General features: G+C 47.3%; 1 pseudogene; it reads right to left on the minus strand.

Annotated features, from left to right (window-relative positions):
- LOC127209658 (60S ribosomal protein L23a-like) overlaps positions 1-10100 on the minus strand; it is a 79993-nt pseudogene extending 69893 nt beyond the window's left edge.
- Positions 10101-11360: the final 1260 nt, after the last annotated feature.

Raw genomic sequence — 11360 nt, forward strand, 5'->3', positions numbered from 1 at the left:
TTTTATTTATAACTATTTACTTCTGGACAGAAAAAGTTATTATAATCATTTTAATTATTATTATTGTTAATTAATTTATTTGTAGAAAACCAGTAAACAAAACCAGGCAGAGAAAAATCAGGTGCCTCTGTCTTCAGGTGCACAGAAGAGAGAGCCCTGTCTGCTGGCAAAACCTGTCGCAATCTCCTGGAACTAGCCAAGGTACTGAAGGGAGGATGCTTAGAAAGAAACTTCCCTAAGTCAGCCGATACCTATCTTCCTAGAACTTAAACACAACCCAGGCAATTTGCCTCTAGGGCCCATGGATCGCTCTATACGCAGGAAGTCACCCAACAGTCCAAATGAAGCAGCATGAATATAATTAATTTTTATCCAAGCAATACACACATGTGGCTAAAAATAATAGAGCCGTCAGCTAGGGCTGGCTGTGGGGAACCGATAGTGCCCCCTCTCCTCCCTCCTTTTCCCTGGTCCTCAGTGGCAGCCACTTTCATTTAGGGACATTTTAAATTGAACTATAATCCACAGATAGAAAACACACACCCCTCATAGTATACTCTTGATGGGTTTTAGAAAACCGATCCTCCTGTAACCCAGATCAAGAAGGAGTGCATCCTCAGCACCCTGAAAGCCACCCTTACTCCCAAAGTTAGAGATTCCTGATCTCTGCCTCGATTGTTAGCACGCAGCTGCTTTGTCTTTTGCTAATGTCGTCTGTTTGAAGTAGAGTTCTACATCTTCTTGACAAGTGACTTGCTCCTATGGCAGAAGGTTTGGCTTCTTCATAGCGTCCTCTCCCCTTTTCCACTCTTTCAAGTATGACTGAGTCATACCTTTCTTTTCCCTTGTGTACACTGTATACAAGTCCCTTGTATAATGCACTGGTTACCTGTGCAAATTCAGCCACATCATGAAGCCTCTGCATCCCCCTGCATCTACCACAGAGCATGGTTGGTTCGTGGCAGAAATCAATAGCAACCCTGGATGACAGGTTCTTGGTGCTAGAACCCCTGCGCCACATTAGGACCATATGCTTAGATTCTGCAGCCATCTTATTCATTGTGACGGGTTTGAATTTGAATCCTTCAGACTTGGATTCTGAAAGCTTACGCCCAGTCTAGTGATGCTAGTTTTGGAAGTAGGGTCTTTAGGAAGTAGGGCCTAGCTGGCGTAAGTAGGTCACTGGTGGTGGGACTTTGAGGATTATAACAGACCCTTGCGTAATACACTATGATTTCTATTCCAATATTATATGAGGAGCCTCTGCCATGCTGCCTACTGTCATGGAGCCTCTGCCATACTGAGATGGCACCAGAAACTCTGAGCCCAAACCTTTCATCTCTTAAGCTTTTTTTTTTCTTTTTTTTTTTTTGTCTGTCAGCGATTGTGGTCACAGTGACACAAATGCAACAGATACGCTCTTGTTCACATTTGTCCTAAAATGAGTGGAGAAGAACCTGTGAGGGCCGGCAGTACAGTGTGAAGCCTCTAGCTTTAGCAATACCGGTAGAAAGAGTGTGTACATTGCTTGGATGGGTGTTAGCCCATGTGCTCTGCTGTTATTAAAACCAACCCTCCTCTGAATGTCCATTTGCCTCGGAGCCCCCTCGAAACTCGGTCTTTCCCTTATAGATTCCAAAGCCTGCTCTTTCCTTCAAAGAACACAAAGCTCAGTCTTTGCATCAGGTCCCCCAAAGCCTGGTACACCAACTGAGGGGACAGCCTTTCTCCTTGAGATGACATACATGCTTGTGAGGCTAATGTCAAGAGTCCCTCTATGCTTTCCTTAAATGTACGTGGTCATAAAATCAGTAGCTAATTGACTTATGTCAGCACTCAGTTTTAGGAGAAGGGTGCCCTGAGTGAAAAATACAATATGGAAAGGGGCTTAATTTCTTTTGGATTACCCTTTACCAGGTAGCGTGTAATTGCATTAGTAATCGGAATCCTTTGAGTAGAATCTCAAACAAAGGATTAGTGGGAAGGAAGATGGAGGAATGCTGACTTCACAATAACTCACCGCCTTCCTAACCTGATTATATAAATAAATTCAAGCAATATTTTTCAAGACACGGGGATCTTGATCGTAAAGGCGTGAGGGGGCCCGGGGCCTCGGCATGGCCCCTGGTTGGCGGCCAGTAACGGATTGCTGTGTTGGTGAAGGGCAGTCCCCAGGTGGCAAAATATCCAATATCTCTGAATTATCTGTCAGCACTCAGAAATTATTGAAGCCGGGCTGACTTCTCCAAGGGGGGGGGGGGGGTTGGCAGGAACATCTTGGCTTCATTTGGCTAAACAATGGGGCTAAAATGGAGCCACCTCTGCTGTGACCTCCCACCAGCCCTTTAGGTTACTCAGGTAGCTGTGGGCAATGGGGAGCCAGGCAGGGCTGCACTGGACACTGCTACCTCCTTGACCCCCTAGCTCAGGCGTCCTGAGCTGCATTTCAGGCTTGTATCTTTGTCCGCAGGGGGCTTAGCTAATCCTCCTGCTTTGTTCTCATCCACACAGACAAAGGAGGCAGCCACTTTCCTCCCTGGCTAAATGCAGCCTGGTGTGGGTGACACATCAGAAAGCAGTGACATGCTGTCCACATTGTTTGCCCTGGGCCTTTGAATTTCTGTTTTTACTTAAGCCAAAGCCCTCCTTTTGAGGCCTTAGTTATTTCGCTTCCACAGCTGGCTGGACAGGAGAGATAGAACAAATTCCATCACAGCCCCCACCCCCCCCCCCCCGCAGCTCCTCATCCCCCCCATCCCCAGACCTCTCAGTCTCACTGCTTAAGACAATTGAAACCTGAGACTTTCAAAGAGTCTCAAAACAGCCTCTTGGAACCCGGGTTACAGGAAGCTATGGGCCAACAGGAAGTGGGGGGGTGACACCAGGAGACCCAACAAAGGGTGCCAACAGCAAGCCACCTGAGTGTAGACACTGCCAAAGCCCACTGATTTCAACACTCAGTTTCCTCAACAATGACTTGGGAATAACTGTTATCCTCTTGTCTCTGGGATTAAATGAAATGGTGAATGGGATCATGAATTTTAGACTTCATGCAAACTCACTGGCTATGGGCTGGATTCCAATCAGATGAGTTTCCCGAACCCTGAAAAACCAGGCATTTTTTTCGGGCTTTGTTTATCCAATTCTCCGTCTGGAATGTTCTGTCTTCCTCACCTAATTGGTTTTCATATGACCCATCTTGGGTCGTCCTTTGCATTTCCTTGGTCTTCATGCAAGTGGGCCTTGCTCAGTCTCTGATTCCTAATAGCTTTCCCCACTACGAGCCTTGTTTGGTGCGGTGGCGCTGAGCCCAGCAGCAACTACCGTTTTCATGGGACCAAGCTCTGCATCAGATATCGGCACGTAGGAATCCCTGATGAGCAAAGTCCTGAGTGAGTGTGTGCTGTTGACATGGGCACGGCGGTATCAAGGACCCCAATGCCCCAGACCTATGGGAAAATGGCAAACTCCCTCCAAAGCCAGGCTCTGAGTATAAATGTTGACAGTGTGCATAGAAAATGTCCACCATTACCTTTCTCATCCTGTCTGTGTGCAGCATAGAGATTGCCTCTACCAACATTAGACAAACCTGACTCCTTGTTCAGCGGTATGTAATAATCTGGCTTCCTTGTTCAGCTGTACATAATGACCTTGTCTCCTTTTTAAGCTGTATGCAATAGCCGTCTTATTTTTTCAGTTGCATATAATAAGTACACTGAGCTTCTTGGGTCCTGCAGCGTCTCCATCAGAGAGCCCAGTCCACCCTATCCCAGCTTTTCTGTGCCCATGAATCTGTTGTTTGTCTTTTCTTCATTTCCTTGGTGCCCTAGTCAAGTCAATATATATATATATATTCATTATATATATATATATGTGTGTGTGTGTGTGTGTGTGTATATATATATATATATATATATATATATATCTATATATATATATATATATATATATATATATATATATATATATATATAGAATTACAGGCTATGGTCCAGCTAGTCCAACAATGGCTGTCTACCAAGAAAAGGTCCAAGAATAGTTGTTCAGTCTACAAGGCTGGATATCTCAGCTGGTCTTCAGTAAGCTCCAGAATCCAGGAATAGGCTTTAATCGTAGTGAAGGAACAGACTTGCCAGTGAGAGTGAGAGCAAACAGGCAAAAAGGAGCGCTTCCTTCTGTGTTCTTTATACTGCCTGCCACCAGGTGTGGCCCAGATTAAAGGTGCATTTCCTGCCTCAAAAGATCTGGTGTAAGTGTGTGTGTTCTACCTCAAAGATCCATCTTAGAAGTAGGTCTTACTACTTCAAATGATTAGATTAAGAAAAATATCCCTTTAATCCCAGAACTCAAGGAAGCAGAGGCACTGTGAGTTCGAGGCCAGCATGGTCTACAAAGCGAGTCTGGTACATCCAAGGCTACACAGAAAAACCCTGTCTAAAAACAAACCCTCACAGGTGTTCCCAGCCATTTGGGTTTTAGTTAGATGCAGGCATCATGACAACTACTGCGGCACTTAATAATTTCAGTCAGATAGCATGAACTGAGGACCTTCCGTGCCTGGACTGCTGTTGTTGTGTGGTGCTACGAAAAGAGCTGGTCCCTCTTTAGGTGTCATGCCCACTTACTTCACTCACTTCATCCACATCCCAGCTCTGCTTAGATGGCACTGGGATATGGTGAGAAATTAATAAACCAACAGCAAGACATGTCTTAAAGATACTTACCATTTTTTAGGAGGTACTAAGCAACAGCACACATATTTAAAAAAATTTTTTTTTCATTTGGTTATTTGTACACGAAATATTTACCAATCTTTATTCTGAGTACCTTGCCGGAGACTATGGATACAGGGCAGAGGAGGTTCCCAGGCATTGTTCTTGGGAAGCTCAGTCTGGTGGGTGAGGTGGGTGTGCCTATAGACATGCCCCTCCAGCACTCTAGTGTAACGATGACCACGGTGGGCTGTGTGGGCACGTGGGAGACCACTAAAACAACAAACAGTGCACAGCTGGGAAGGGTGGCTTTTCCAAGGAGACAGAATCTAGCCAAGACCCCATAGTCAATCGAGCTAGCTAGAAAAGAGGTCAGGAGGGAACATGGCAATCTCACGAGTGATTCAGTGTGGACAGAGCGAGGCAAGGATGAGGATGGACAGTGCTGACAGAAAAGCTGGCGGCTCATCTAAATGAAACCTTGGGGCTGGGAGCACAGCTCAGGACAAAGTCAAGTTTAGCATCCTTGAGGGTTTATGTCCCATCTCATCACTGAGAAACGGACAACCTAGCATTGCCCTATCAGGGAGGTTGGCCTAGCCCTGAACCTTTGATTTGCTTCACCAGTGGAGGAGTGGGAGAGTACGTTAAAGGGCACAGGCTATGCTGTCTGTACCCATGAAGAGCTGTGTGATGCTGGGAAAATTATTTAAATACTCTGTGACTGTTTCTCAAGGAAAAAATGAGACAATGCTGATAGTGTCTTCTCCATGAGGTGAGGTCTTCTGAGTTAATACATGCCAAGTATTTTCCAGACATACGAGCACATTATAAAGGTGCGATTACCATTGTTATGCTGGGATGGAAAGAAGAGACAAAAATCAAACAAAGAAAACATGTACTTTCTTTGGAGTCCATTGGAAGATGGGACCAAGAGGCGCTGGTGTGGGAGAGGTAAGGCAATTGGAAAGTGCCCTGTCCGTTATAAGCTATTGATTGGGGGTCTACACCTTAATGACCCCCTAAGCTTGGTCTCTGGCTCCCTTTAAGCTGCCCACAGATGGGAGGGAACTCATGTTTCCTAGAGAAAGATTGGTTGTTCCCAAGAACATTATAGATTTCTTTAGCTTTCGCAAAGCTTCAGGAAGCCACATCCCAGAGCCTGCTGTATTGACTCCACCTGCTGGGACGTGTGGTTGCCAAGGGCAATGCAATCAGCTGCTTGCTTGTCCTTGTCCTGTGGTGCCCAAGGACTCTGCTCACAACCGAGCAGCTAAACCCTCACACTTCCTTCCCTAGAGGTAGGGGGCGGGGGCTAGAGCTTAGCATCTGGTCAGAGCCACAGTCACCGAAGGGGCTCCTAAACTGGGCCCTCACAAGCTACCCATCAGCACCATTGGTGGCATTTGTGGGACTCAGTCAAGGCCCATCTGGTCCCTAGAGCATCTGGTCCTGCCACTCCTAGACAAGAAAGCCTTCAGCCCTAACTGGCTCCTCCTCTGTGTGACTTGTCACACTTCTCTCCACATGCTGATGGCTGTGGCTGAGAGAAATCAAAACAAAGAGGCGGTGTTGGTAAAGGGGTGCTTTTGGGGAGTATTGCCTACATAGTGAGGAAGCTGTAGGAGGGCCGGAGAGTGAAGGAGAAGTGTCACGGTGGAGGAAGGGAAACTAACCCCTGTGTGTGCTGACAGAGCACATCTATCCAGTTTTCCTGTTTGTGGGTCACAGCAGGAGCCACCACAGAGTTTTGAAGGGGCGAGGCTAGAGGCCGGAGGTTCAGGTACTATCATTATGTTAACTTCGTGGCCTTGAGACTCTACATCCACCATTAGAACTCAGGGTGTACCCATGCTGGCCATACCACAGGACCTGTGAGTGCAGGCTGAGGTGGGCTCTTTGAGGGAAATTGGTGTGCTTTTGGCAGGGGGTAGGAAAGAGAGCGAATGGTGGCAAGGCCAGCACCCTCGTGATGTTTGTTCAGCGGCTCCTGCTCCTGTGACTCTTTTCAATCCCTTTACAAAAGTTGTTCCAAGTACTAGTGGTGTACCAGTGCATGCCTAGGGTTGGGTCTCCTTACCATCTAGGGAGAAGTTCTTCATGTTCGTATATATTATAAAGGGGGTTGCAGGGAAGGAAGGTCCATTAGGCGTTTCATGTACTCATGCATTGTCAAGTGTTCACAAAAGCCCTTTCTTTGATTGGCTGTAGGAATGCAGCGGTCAGGATGGGTTTCGTTGTGCTGGCATAACAAACATCCCCTAGGTACCACAACTTCAAGCAGCAAGAACTGATTGTATATTCATCACAGGCTGGTTGGTGCTTTTTGCTAATGCTTCTTATGGTACCAAGTTCACGCATGACTTCCCCTTGTGACAGGGGAAAGAGAGCCAGTGAGGCACACCATGGGCCTTAGAGGTATGAGTTGGGTGGAGACCCTAACATCTGGAAGCATATTCCCTAAAGGTCCACATCTTAAGGATTAGGTCCCCAGAATGGTGAGATCAGAGATGGTGGCATTGTTAGGACTTGAGACCTAAGTGGAAGTCCTTAACTCACTGGAGACTGTGGGACGGTGGCCTCTCATCCTCTCTTCCACTTCCTGGTTGACGAGGTTTGCTTGGCTCTACTGATTGATTTATGATATGCAACCAGTACCTGAGGCTCTGCTGGAGCCTCTAGAACCATGAGCCGTTTTGCAGACTTGTCCTCACCTCAAGAATTGAACTTTTCATCTTGTCATTCATCATCAGAACAGAACTTGTTTGGGACAGGCCCATGGTCCTGAGCCCCTCCAGTCCAATCGCCTACATTTTGCCACTTAGTGTGGTCTGACCTGGAAAATCAACACCACTGAGAAGGAACCATTTAGAAAAGCTAACTGGAGCAGTACTTGGTTTAGCTTTAAGTGATCACCACCCCGAAATAATTAAGTGCCAAGTGGTTATTAAACAATACATTCACAGAATTCTGACAACTGTTAAGAGCTGTTCCCTCCCCTCCTACGGCGAATGTTCCCCAGTAAATACACTTGTAATACTCCACTGGCTTTTAATTAACCCAGCTCGCCCATAAGCCCATTTATCTTCTAAAAAGTAGGTTGTTCCATGTGCAATACGTGTCAATAGATAATTAAAATGTTTCTCTTAGAGAATGAGCAGGGAGAGGTGATCTATGCATTTGAGAACCCGATTACTAAAATGCTATTTATTGAGGGTTAACACTTGTTACTTGGTGACTGTATAGCCACCGTGTCTCTTTAATCCCAAAATTAAATAAGCACTGCAGACAGAATGTGTAATGGAAGCAAATCTCTCGGGTCATAATTAAATAGCGCAAGTGACAAACATTCGATTCTTGTTGAGGAAACAAAACATCACTGTGTGGCTTTCAAAATCTGGCGACAGGAGGGCGTGTCCTTGTTCTTCCAGGAACAGCCCAGTGGGGTCGCTGTTCCAGTGCAGAGGTTCCCTGCTACCCACAGCAGTAGGTTCTTTACAGAGTAAAAAAAACAACAACGTGGAACCGCTTTGATGAGTGGAGACTTCTCAGAACCAGCAGCTACCAGAAGGCCACATCCAGCAGAGAGCTGTCCCTTCCGTGCTCAGAGGGGAGTCTCCCAACCCCGAACAAGACAGTCCTGGCCAGCGGACCCCTCCCTGCTCCTCTGAGCTGCCTGTCAACCTGTCGCGAAGAAGCTTCCCGTCTGTGCCGCGCTTGCTAGCTCCTCTCTACTGTAAGGCCCAGCTATACATCTATGACTCCAAACTTGTCAAAGTCTTAACACCAGGACCTGTGAGTGTGACCTGATTTGGAATTGAAATGAGGTCATTTGGGTGGGGGCCCTGTTCTAGCACGACTTATAATAAAAGAGAGACTTTGGAGACCGGGAGACAGATACCAACAAAGAGGAGCACTGTGGGAAGGTGAAGGCTTTGGTCGGCCATGCACTGTAGCCCTGGGATGTGAGGAGAGCCAGCCAGTTCCTGAGGCTGGCAAAGACCAGGAGCAGCACGCAATCCCAGAGAGCCGTGCAGCCCAGCCCTTAGCCTCCACAACTGGGTAGCTAAGCATTTCTGCTGCTTGCTACCACATGCCTGCTGGTGGACGCTCCTTACCACAGCGTACAAACAGATCTCAAGGAGGAGGCGCTCACCCCTTTGTCCTCGAATATTAATTCTTCTTGGGGTTGCAGGCAAACTTGACCTATGGGACTGAGGAGCCGAGGAAGATCTTGGTCGCTTGAAATGATTGAGTGGACTCACACGAGATCACAGAGGATGCATCACCTCCTTATGATTTTCTTCGTGTGTACTGTGTTTATTTGATCATGATTGAATAGTGGCATTGAGTGGGAGGCTCACGTTCAGTGTATTTTGACTAGTGGGTGTGAAGTGAACACTTGTGTCTGCTGCAGGCCCCTTCCTGGTAGAACACTTGCTTAGCATGGACTACAAAGAGACAACCAAAACAAATGCTGGAGAGCTCTATTCCCAACACTTGGGAGGCTGAGACAGGTGGATTTTGAGTCCCAGGCTAGCTGGCCACACAGTGATACTCTGTCTCAAACAAAAGCCAACAAACAACAATGGCCACAAGTCTGAAAGAAGGAGGTAGGTTGGGCAAGAACAGATCCTTTTGATGCCCATTTAAGGAAAGAAAAGAGTGATGATGTTTTTTGTTTTTAAATAGTGAAAAAAAGTATGTATTTAGAATTAGCCAGCTGGACTTAGTTTAGAGGATCCCCATCTTGTTTTGTTTTGTTTGTTTGTTTGGTTGGTTTGGTTTTTCAAGACAGCGTCTGTCTGTGTTAGCCTTGTCCATCCTGGACTTGCTTTGTAGACCAGGCTGGCTTCGAACTCACAGCGATCTGCCTGCCTCTGCCTCCCAAGTGCTGGGATTAAAGGCATGCGCCACCACGCCCTGCCAATGATGATCCCAATCTTGTTGGCAACATCCAGAGCATCATAATCAGGAGCCAGCCGAACAGACGCCTTCTCCATCAGGCCTTATCAGGGTGCTGCCTTTGGCCACATCAATGTCATGTTTTCTTCACAGCCTGTTGGATCTGGTGCTTGTTGGGCTTGACGTCCACAGTGACCACTAGAGTGCTGTTGTCCTCTATCTTCTTCATGGCTGACTCGGTGGTCAGGGCAAATTTGATGATGGCCTAGTGGTCACGCTTGTTTCTCCTGGCTGTGCTCTTTCGAGGGTATTTGGGCTGGCTTGGAGCCACAGAGTCTTGGGCTGCCAGAAGGTGGGTGACATGTGGATGTTTGTTTTGTGGCTGTGCCCTCCTTTCGGCGCTGCCTTCTTCGCTTTCAAGGCCTTCGCTTTGCCTTCGGCTTTGGGAGGGGCAGGAGCTTCCTTCTTCGCTTTCGGCGCCATCTTGGCGAAAATCGAGTGATGAGGTTTTTAGACTCAGATGAGAATTCTCGAGTATCTGAAACAAGACCCAGCGAACAAAACATCACAAAGACAGCTGTCCTTACACTTGCGGGAGCCCTACCTAGTTTATTATTAACGACGTCATTACGTGTATCATGATTTCTAATGCTCTGACTTCCAACAGGGAGGTCTCCTCTGTCCTGCCAGGAGGTCCTCTGCCCAGCCTGCCTGTCCACACCCAGGTCACTGGAAGGAAGGAACAGTGATCTGTATGGAGGGGATTGCAGTCAGCCTGGGTGAGACCTGTACTCTGGCCCCAGAAACAGTCTTTACTCTCTAAAGCTTCTGCATCCTGAGATAGCAAGTGCATTGGGTCGGGAGGAGGCAGGAAAGCAGATCTCAGGAGAAATCCACAGAAGCAGGGTGCTGGAGAAGTAGAGACCCAAAGAGCCAGCTAGCAGGGCTAATGAGAGGAAGGAGGTTGGAAGCAGAAAGGCAGGGCAAAACCAAGCCCGACACACCATCAACAAACACCAACGCAATTGTAATTCGGTCATACACGATAATTTCAGTGTTCGGGGCTTTGCTTATATATGAATTAATCTGCATCTAAGTAAAATGTCTGCATCCCTTACAGTGAGGTGTTTGAGGTACTCTATTATAGATCCTAGAGGTTCTTCCACCTGGGCAGGCGTGGTTGAGAATTCCTGCCACACCAGCCTTCACGTTGTAAGTGGGTGTTCAACACTAAACCACACATGTGCCTTGGTCTCTTCCTCCTGGAAAGCGAGAGCAGCCCCTCCCCCCATGTTCTCTCTGCCCTGAAACTGCCTTGATTCCAGGAGAGGAGAGAAAGAATGCAAGAAAGGGCTCTAGAGGCCTCTCTCTTCCTCTCCTCCCTGTTACCATAGAATCTCGTTTCCTTGGTTACGGGTGGCCAAGGAAAGGACACTGGGCTAGTGCAGGATTTTGATGGAGCTCTCTACAGAGGTGTCAGTGAGGAGCTGGTCTCCTCTTAAAAGAATTCTTGCTCTGAGAGGTGGCTCAGGGAATGGGGGTGGGAGGGTGGGGGTGCGCTGGGCAGTTCCAATTTAGAAATTTCATCTCCATGGACAAAAATGAGTCTCTTCGAGATGACCCCAAGGTATCAGGGCCAAGGAGACCTTCCCCGTCTTTCACAAGCTAGAATGGGTAGGAAGACTGTGATGATAATTAAATCATTTCTGCAACACTGCATTCACAAGCACCCCTTGGGGTTGA

Source organism: Acomys russatus, chromosome 26 (genome assembly GCF_903995435.1).
Source record: "Acomys russatus chromosome 26, mAcoRus1.1, whole genome shotgun sequence".
In the NCBI taxonomy this organism is placed as follows: domain Eukaryota; kingdom Metazoa; phylum Chordata; class Mammalia; order Rodentia; family Muridae; genus Acomys; species Acomys russatus.